At 37.6% G+C, this 9604-nt stretch overlaps 1 long non-coding RNA gene across 1 annotated transcript; it reads right to left on the bottom strand.

Annotated features, from left to right (window-relative positions):
* Nucleotides 1-1409: 1409 nt before the first annotated feature.
* Nucleotides 1410-6876, bottom strand: LOC122077206. The gene is made up of 3 exons (XR_006139708.1): nucleotides 5374-6876; nucleotides 4924-5087; nucleotides 1410-1752 (listed from the first exon to the last, which is right to left on the bottom strand). It is a non-coding gene; the product is annotated as an uncharacterized LOC122077206 (long non-coding RNA).
* Between the last annotated feature and the right edge of the window lie 2728 nt (nucleotides 6877-9604).

Genomic DNA, 9604 nt, shown 5'->3' with positions numbered 1-9604 from the left:
AAGACTCGACTAAAAAACTGAGTCAATGTAGAATCATCTTGATTCGTCCCGAGTCTTGTTTTTTTTTTAAACAGAGGGCAAGTCTTCGTGACTCTTGACTAGGAATCTCAAATTTTGACTTGACTCAGGCGAGTCTTCGTGGTCAAAACTTGATTTTCCAACTATGCTCTGATGTTTAAATGTAAAGGGTATATTTGTAAAATTCTATTCAGTTTCTCTGTAACAACTCACTCACACTCCCAGACACTTGCAAACCCCTTGTGATTTGGATCCCTATCGGTTGAAATCGGTCAGATTCCGCCAGAGGGACAGAATCAGTGGGAATCAAGGATTTTGGGGACGGTATCAATATCAGTATCAATATGGTATCTGTCAATACCGATCCAAAGGTATCAGTCGATCTTTCCATGCTTTTTCAAAAAAGTACTAATTTTTTACTATTTTACCCCTGAATCGCTATGAATAATCGATCTAGATCGATCAAAGATTGGGGATCGGACTTAGCTAATACCAATCCAATACAACCAATATGAGACCGATACTTGAAACCATGGTGTGAATTGATTGGATCAGTCACAGCTAATTCATGGAACCGATTCCTTAATTTTAAAACCCCTTGGCTTTTCTAAGTCCTAATTATGGAAAAGAAATCATGCAAAAAGAAGGGATTCTTATTCGTACAAATGTTACTTCACACTTGAAACAAGCATGAGGAAATTAACGATATTTCTTCATCTTTTGAGTCATTCTCCTGAATTGGTCACTCAAAATCTTTGATCTCTACATAGATTCAGTGAAAAAATTTCGATCACTTCTTAATTATTCAGTGAATTCTCTACTCAGTTTGCTTACAATGAGCTCTTTTTCTAAATAAGATTTCAGACTTCAATTCCAACTCATCTGAAGAAATGGTTGTGAGATGAGCCTCGCCTAGGCTTCTAGTTGACCTCAAGTGTACCTTGTGTTAGCCAACCATTGGTGGGCTGATTTTATATATTAAGAAGAATAACATGGATGGGGCACTCAATCGTAAAGAGGAGCAGATACTCTCCCCATCTGGGGAGGTGGTTAAGATGATGCTTTCTAGGGTCCGATACAGTTTTGCACCGTTTGAAACATATACCATCCATTTCCACTTTTTGTGTTGTTCCGTGTTGCCAACTATGGTTGGTAGTTGGTACTTGGTGCTACTCAGATATATTTGTTTTGCTTTTCTGTTCTTTTTCGTTTTAAGAAACAATTGTACCTATAGCTTTATATGGTTTTTGCGGCATGAAGACTAAGGCTGTGTTTGGTAGCCAAGAGAAGTAAAGAAAAGAAATGGAAAGAAAAAAAGAATCTAGAAAAGAAAAGAAAAGAATAGAAAATAAATGAAATGGTAAGAAAAAAAGAAAAAAAAAGTTTGTATGTTTGGTTACCATTAGAAGAAAAAAAAAGTTCTTGTATTTTCTTATGTTTTCTTGTTTTTTTGGCACAAATTGCTTTACAAACAGGATCTTTCAAGGAATCACAATTACTAGTGAAAGTATAACAATTCACTGGAGTACCAGGTAAGCAACTTATTGGTACAATTTCAGCTTTAAAATGAGTACAGGAAGTAGCTAACATTACAAAAGACGATAAGATCATGCACCGGTTCTAGAGTTTCCCTTGACAAGAGAATGGGTGTACTCCTCATGCACATTCGAAGATTTCTTTGTAACCTCTGCCTAAGTGAGTGATCTTCATTCTCTTCCACTTCATTCTTTAATTCTGCAACCAATTTAAATTTTAATTAAGTTACTCAAATTATTACCTGAGTATAAATACTGAGAACAGGAATAGGAAGAAGACAAGGCTAAATATTTCATATCATAACCATTTTCACAATATTAAAAATGGAAACAAGTGTCATGTGAAAAGAAAAAAAAAGTTACCAGTTAGTAGGCTTCAATTACTATCTAGACACCCCCTTTCGGATCCATAGAGTCTACTAATTCATCTCAGCTTATTGAATAAAGAAGAAGAAAAAAAATCCTGCAGATCTCCATAACCTCTGATATGATCAATGTGAGATGATATGCAAAATCCCTAGCACAGATGATTTGGATGGGAGGAAGTTCATAGGGAATGTTATATCTAGGTCCTCACAATTGTCAAGGTCCCCTTCGAGGTTTACAGCTTCGGCCTGAACCCTTTTTTTTTTTTCCTTGGCTGAGAGATGAGAGAAATCGATTAAGCTAAAATAGTAATAAACCATCATGTACCATAGAGTACCATAGTGCCTGTATGTCCATACTGCATTAGTTAGTCTCTGCTAATAACTCATCATCTCTGTCCTTATAAATTGTGTGTCACCCAATCATATGAGAAGAGAAGTGATATCAAATAAGAATGGGATTAACTCCCAGGGGCATTTTGAAGGATCCTGTGCTGATAAACAGGAGACCTGACCGAGCATCTGACCAAACTCTGTAACTGTATGTGACTCACTTTCCTTTCATGTATAATACTGTATCTGTATCATAAGTCACTTTCATTTTTTGTTTGATAATGTCTCTCCATCCAATCTGAATATCTACGAAATGCATAAAGGATCACACCCCACTGTGAAGGAAATTTACATAGAGAATTTCTATTTTCTTCATGATATCAAAGCACAAAATGATATTATTGAGAGTAAGCATCGCCATGTTATTGAAATCAAACTGACTCTGATGTTTCAAAGTAAGCTTCCCTCTCAACTTTGGCTCGAGGCACTTTCTATAGCTTTATTCTTAGTATACCATTTATCGACTCATGTGCCTGCTGGTAAATCTCCATTAGAGGTACTTTCTGGCACTGCCCGTAATTATATATTTTTTTTAACTTTTGGTTGTGTTTGATATCCATACCTCGGTGCTTATCATCCTTACATATTAGCTCCAAAGTCTGCACAATATGTCTATATAGGTTATAGCACACAGCAAAGCAGCATCGCCGCTTTCATTATATATCAAACTGGTGGTATTTGATAAGAACTCCTTTCCCTTTGCCGAGTTATCACTTTCATCATCCTCGCCACCCGCTTCAAGTTCTGCACCAGTTCACTTACCTATTCCCACATGTCATCCAACCCGGCAGAATATGAGTTACTCATTCAATTGTGCCCCGGAGGTCGAGAAGTGCCATGCATGGTCACTCCAGTCCTTTCTTTCTCTCGGTCGCACCCAACTGAAAACTACAGAGCACACTGGCACATACTTGGATGGGAGTAAGATGATCGCAGAACATCATTACATGCTTGGCTCAGCCAAAAAGCTGGGGTGCTCAAGCACACTCACTTTATTTCGATAGAAAAAGATTCGATCATAAGTTTCTGTGATAATTAGTGGAAGTCAAGCTAACAATAAGAACAAGAACTTGAAAACCAATGGCAATCTCATAATTAGTGGAAGTCAAGCTAACAATAACAAGAAGTAGAAGGTAACTTATATGATGGGGACAGAGGTATACTTGGAACTAAATATAATTAAAGGATAGAATAGATTAAATTCAAAAGAGAGGGGCAAAACAGGGATCTGAAAAATAGTATCACGGATAGGGGAAAAGGGAAGACAACCACCCAATAACAAAGCAAGTGACACAGCAAAGGTTTCAACACAACGATCTCCATTAACCAACTACTAGTAAAGAAAATAATAGAGAAGAAAAGGAATTCCACTGCTGATGTACATCTGCAGGAAGTTGCAGATCCGTCACTGATGTGCCAAGGAATATCCTCACCTGAGACGAGATATGGGATCAGAGTAGAAGCGAGAGAGGTGTGCAGTTCTTGGCAGTCAAGGTATTAACCCAAAAATTTTCATTCAACTTGTTCCAATACTCAATTGTTAGGTTCAGCCAAGTATATAATGGGAAAAACAATTCCTAATCCTAATCCTATTTTGAAACTGAAACCATAACTTGACTCTAACTCTAAAATAGAGATAAAGATGAACTCAAACACTACTTGCTATAAACGAATCTAAAAAAAACTACATTATGAATATTAATCAATCCGACGTCTATCTGCATCAATTGCATCAATTCTTCAATCATACCTCCAAAATATGTGCTTCAGATGGAAGAGGATTTTTATCCATTTTCCACTATGATTTGTGTGGTAAAAGTCATGTCCGTCAAACCCTTCCCAGCCTCTTCTGCCTGGTTTTCCAAAATTTCTTCACGTCATAATCTGTTCTTCCAGGCAAATATGTTGCAATTCTAGCCCATTCGTTCCCAAATTTTGCCTGCTAATCAATATCCACCCCTTCCTCCTCTGCCGAAAACTTGCACCCACTGCTTTTATTTTTGGGGTAAATATAACATAACTTTCTTAATCAGCTTACTAATAAAAACTGAAACATTATTTAAATAAAAAAAGAACCTTTCCTATTTTTGAAAACGTCATTATATCAAAAGGGTATGGAAGAGCAATAATGGGAAGCTTCCCATTCATCTGGATCGATTAGATGATCCACTAAATAAAAAGGCTAACAGTTTGAAAAGAACATATCAGCATGTACCATCAAAACCAGATAGAATATTGGAATTGAGCACAAAACAAGCCCCCTCTGAATTGATTTAATGGCCTCTTAATGCATATTAATTTGACTTAGGAAAGGGTTGATGGCACCTGCTTGCATTCTCATGAAATCTCTGATAACAAAGAAATCTGAAACTTTCCTCCAGTAAAAGGATGGATAAATAGACATGTAACCTTTATCCAAAGTGACTCCCTACTAACATATTCAATGGAAAAAAAAAAAAATCCATAAATAAATGATCCATGAAAAACAGAAAGCCACTATAACATTTATAGAGTATAACTGTATAAGACTATGGACCTGTGAGGAAGTTGGTACTCATTCTTGGAACATCGACTATTACAGCCCATCTAGATTAAAAAGGAATGAAGCTTACTCACTAATCATCCTTCTCATCAATTGGAGAACATGAAAGGTCGACATTGAAAACTTTGCTCAAAGGACAAGGCAAGCCACCCAACAATTTGCTTACGGATTAATTACAGCCATAGAGAGTGGATTTCCGATTTTCCTATTGCTTCAGCTGCTTCAATGTCTTCCCTGCATAATAGAGTAGTAACTTCCCTTCAATAGGTAGTGACAAGGCAACTTTTAATATTTGTTAGATGTTACTCATAACTCATAAGAAATCCAGTTCTACAAATGGAGGAACAAGATAATTTAATTAAGAATTAGAAATTTAAGACTAATGCAATTCCTAATTCAATAAATCCAATCAAATCAAATGCAGCAAAACATTATATTTCTCAATTATATATAAAAATCCAGCATAAAAACTACATTTAAAAAGAAGAAGAAAAAAACACTACAAAAGCATATATAGTACCTGTGCTAATTGTTCTAGTGACCGCAAACTCTTGAAATAAAAACTGAACTGTAGCTTTTGCAGTTGTTTACTATGCACAAATCCCTTGAAACTTCTGCGTTGGAGATGGTAATAGCCTAAACCTTTCCTAGATGTCTCAATTAGCACCCTTGTGTCCTCTATGTCTCTAGGTGCATAATATTGAACAATTTTTTTCCCCATTCGGTAGCAACGGTGCAAGACGTTCAGATCAATAGTGTATTGTTTCACCCATGTACCACCAACACGATCATTACCACACTCTCGTAGTAGTAGTCTTCAAACATCCATATGTCCATGGAACCTCCACTAATTGGAGTTCAGTATATTTTAAAGACCTAATATCAAGACAACCTTCAGGATGTGGAACTAATCTGTATTCTTCACTCGCAACATCAAATGCGATGATTGTATTATCAGGATCAATATGTGTCCATGGTAGATCCCGGTGTCAATCATGGAATAATATTGAACCAACCAGTGGATGGCTCCGTTAACAAATGCTGGAAGACTAAGAAAGCTCACTGGAGAATCTGCAACGTCTCTCCAAGCCCAAGAAGATCCCAAGGTAAAGACTTGACATTTGGTTGTCTTCACTGAATCCATCTTCTAGAAGCCCATAATCAGGACCAATAAAACGAACCAACTTTATACTCATCGATTCACTGAACATATCCGAAACCCACAGAGGAGTAATCAATGGGGAAAGGAACTTTTGGCAATGTTATGAATTCATGTGTACTAGGGTTACAAATATGAACAATGTCATCGTCTTGAATGCAAACCAGATCGAAACAATTAGGTAACAGAGTGGCATAAATATTCTCAAACTGGAACTCAAATCTGCTAATTGGATTCGCTTCTCTGTCTGTGGATTTTAGGAAAACAGGGAAAGGACCTAATTGAATTGGTTGGGCTGGAACTGATGAGAAGAAGAGATGAGGTTGTTTTGATTTGGATTGCTGAAAGTGGAGTTGAACGAAATAAGGATCCTCAGAGATCAGATAGCGCCATCGTTTGCATACGCACCTGAATCTCAAGAGGGTCTTCACGGGTAGCTCCAAAAGTACGTTAACCAAAACATAATTGAGAAAATACTAACCAATGAAGAATCGACGATGCTCCCAGAAAAAAGTAACAAAGAACAAACTTAGGTGCCGTTGCAACGAAGAACAAACTTACGAGCCGGAGCCGGAGCCGGAGCCGGAGCCGTTGCCGTTGCCGTTGCCGTTGCCGGAACCTGAATTGGGGATGAGGGCAGGGGAGAAGCGAGGTGCACATCCGGCAGCGCGACCTACGCCAGCGCTCGATGGTAGTGGAACTAGGAAGCAAATCAACAACTCATGTGTGGCGCGCACGATCATGCCCTATAAGACTTTTTTCTGGTAAGGATCATGCTCTATAAGACTACAACTCTCCTAATATTTTGTTTTGTACTTCGTAAAATTACTCGGCAACCAAACAAAACGGCAAGGGCAATTTTCATAAGGATTTCGGGGTGTTAACGGGGTCACCCACTTGGCCACGTCACAATGGAAGCGAGCATCTATTTTTATTTATGCAACATTTGAAAAATATTATTAGGGCAAAAATAACCATAAAAGACGGATTCAAATTCTTTATGGTTGGCCTCTAGTGGCAGTGAGAATTCAACTGTTGAGAGGGTCATAGCATACACTCTAGTCGTCTGATGCTTGTTGCCACTCACTTACTATTTTTTTTACAGAGGATTTTTGTGCATAAGAAATAGTGAGTCCTTGCGTCAAGACACATGAAAAGGTGAAATGATCGTTCTACCTCGATCATAGGAAAAGTGAAAATTTTGCCACTATTGATGTTTCCATGTATGCTTCCATTGGTCTCTATGCTGGTGCAGAAACCACACTACTTTTTATGAAACATTCTTCCACATGTGCTACCATTGGTTCCTATGTTGGTGCCGAAGCTACGCTACATTTTATGAACCCTCTCCCTATTATTATTATTGTTGAAAAAAAAAAATTATATCTAAGTGTGACGTACCTTCAACGTGTGCTCCCATTGGTCGTCTCTTTTGAAAAAGACATCTCTACCCTTTGGTTGGGGAGAGGAGAGAGAGAGAGACATAGGAAGCGTTAGCATAGGTTGTGCTCCCAAAAGAAAACCACTTCCCTATTATTATATGGGAAAATGCACTCTATCCATGAGTGTGGCCCCATTGTCAGCGCCATAGCCAATAGGCTCTGTACTGTAACGTTTTAAAAAATGGATTCTGTTATCTTTTTATTTTTTTTGAACAGAAATAGGGTAAAAACTGTATGATAAGTCCGGTTCAATTTCTTCTATTTTTTGAAATGAGCCACATTTTTTAGGATTTAGAATCTTTTTTTTTTTTAACAGAGAAAGCAAGCTTCTCACACACTCAGAATCGATTCTAAGCAAAAGGCGTTGAATCAAATGACTCACTTAAGTATGGAGGGGTAAAATTGGAATTTGTGATCGAAACATGTGAATTGAAGGGTATTGTAAACCCTAATACACAATTTTCTCTTGGACGACCAGAGAACAGAAGCAGAAGAAAGGAGAGCAAGAACTCCCACTTCCTTCGTCTTCTTCGATCTGCCGTCGGAGAGGTGATGTGATCGCTCATTCTCTCTCTCTCTCTCTCTCTCTCTCTCCCTGCTGATTTTATTTTTATTTTGCAGCTTTTCTGTTCTTCAAGCGAGAACGAGGTCGAGTTTTGCTTTTTCCCATATGTAAGACGAATCTTGGTTATCTTCTCCCAAAGATAACCAAAAAAACTTTGCTTTCTCAATTCCATTATCTAGGGTTCTTGGCCAATTTTCGAACCGTTTCAAATCAGATTCAAATTGAAATTAATGGAATCTGATCCGGTGCCTGATTCCAGGCTTTAAACCTTGTATTATCTAATCTTTGCAAACTATATTGTAAATGACCAGATTTGTTGTTGCACATAGCAGGATTGTACATTGTTTGAACCTGGAAGATTGATTACACTCACCAAGAATTTACCCAGACAAATTCCAGCTGCGGACAAAGTTTTGAGGGAAAACATTAGGCTCCCTGGGCCTTGAATTCACCTAATTGTGTTATTTTGATTGAATCACTTGCATAATTTTTTTTTTTTCCTTTTATGATTTCTTAGTGTAAAAAACTGAGCAACTGTCACACTCACCACTATGATATTACAAGCTACAAAGGATGACCAGTTAACACCAGAAGTAGTGGTAAGGATAACAAACAAGATGCATATCTAAATATCCTTTGCGGCACTAGCTAACAGAACACCTTGTTGAGGTTCAGCCACATAAAAAATGCATACAATAAGTTACTGGACAGGGAGTCAGGAACCCTGGAAATGTGGAAGCTATATGCGAAATAGAGGCAGAAAATATGAATCCAGAATTTGATGGGGTGAATAAAAGGGAGTGTCCTTACTGCTAGGTAATTGTTGTCATGTTATTATGTAAAAACTGGTGATGGAGGACACAAAAATCTGCCGTGGACTTCATTCAAGAATAGAAAAAAGATGTTGAATTAAGAGTTACTTAGGCCATCTGCCTTATGTTACAGGGTTGTTAAGCTCACTTCCATGATATGTTCTGCTGCAACAAAAAATTCTAAGGAGCTCAAATGCAGTAGTAAGTTTGTTTGTTGTTGTTCCATTTTTTTTTTTTTTTAAATAATAATTTCCTTGGGATTAGAATTGTAGCCCATTATGAAGCTGCTCTGGCCTCTGGGTAATTTATGTAAACTGTAAGGGGAAGGCAATTGATCAAGATCATCATAAAGAACAGTTTAACCATGATTGAAGCCATATAAGAGCAAAAGCAAACTTTTGAATTGCCTCTTTAACCTTTTTACAGAGATCTTTTGAATTGAAGGGTTCATTGACTATGTCCAATAGCCTTCACATCTTGGACCAAATTTTCCACCGCCCTGGTTTGAGTGGAATCGAGCTCTATTCAGCCCAGAGCTCTGTTGAGTGGATCAAATTTTTTTGGATTTGGAAAACTAAATCCAACCTAGTCCCTTGATGCCACATATTCTTGCACACAACACATCCTAGTCTGGATGCTCTTTATACGCTTTATTTTCTTTTTAATGTTTGAGATATCGTCATCACTGTTTTTTTTCCCCCCTTAATTGTATAGGACCTTTAATAGTTTTGCCCAACAAAACATCAGATTCACAGATGCTGTTCTTGTTTTCT

Source organism: Macadamia integrifolia, chromosome 4 (assembly GCF_013358625.1).
Source record: "Macadamia integrifolia cultivar HAES 741 chromosome 4, SCU_Mint_v3, whole genome shotgun sequence".
In the NCBI taxonomy this organism is placed as follows: domain Eukaryota; kingdom Viridiplantae; phylum Streptophyta; class Magnoliopsida; order Proteales; family Proteaceae; genus Macadamia; species Macadamia integrifolia.
Note: the sequence above shows the minus strand (reverse complement) of the source record. Positions and strands in the feature narration are given on the sequence as shown.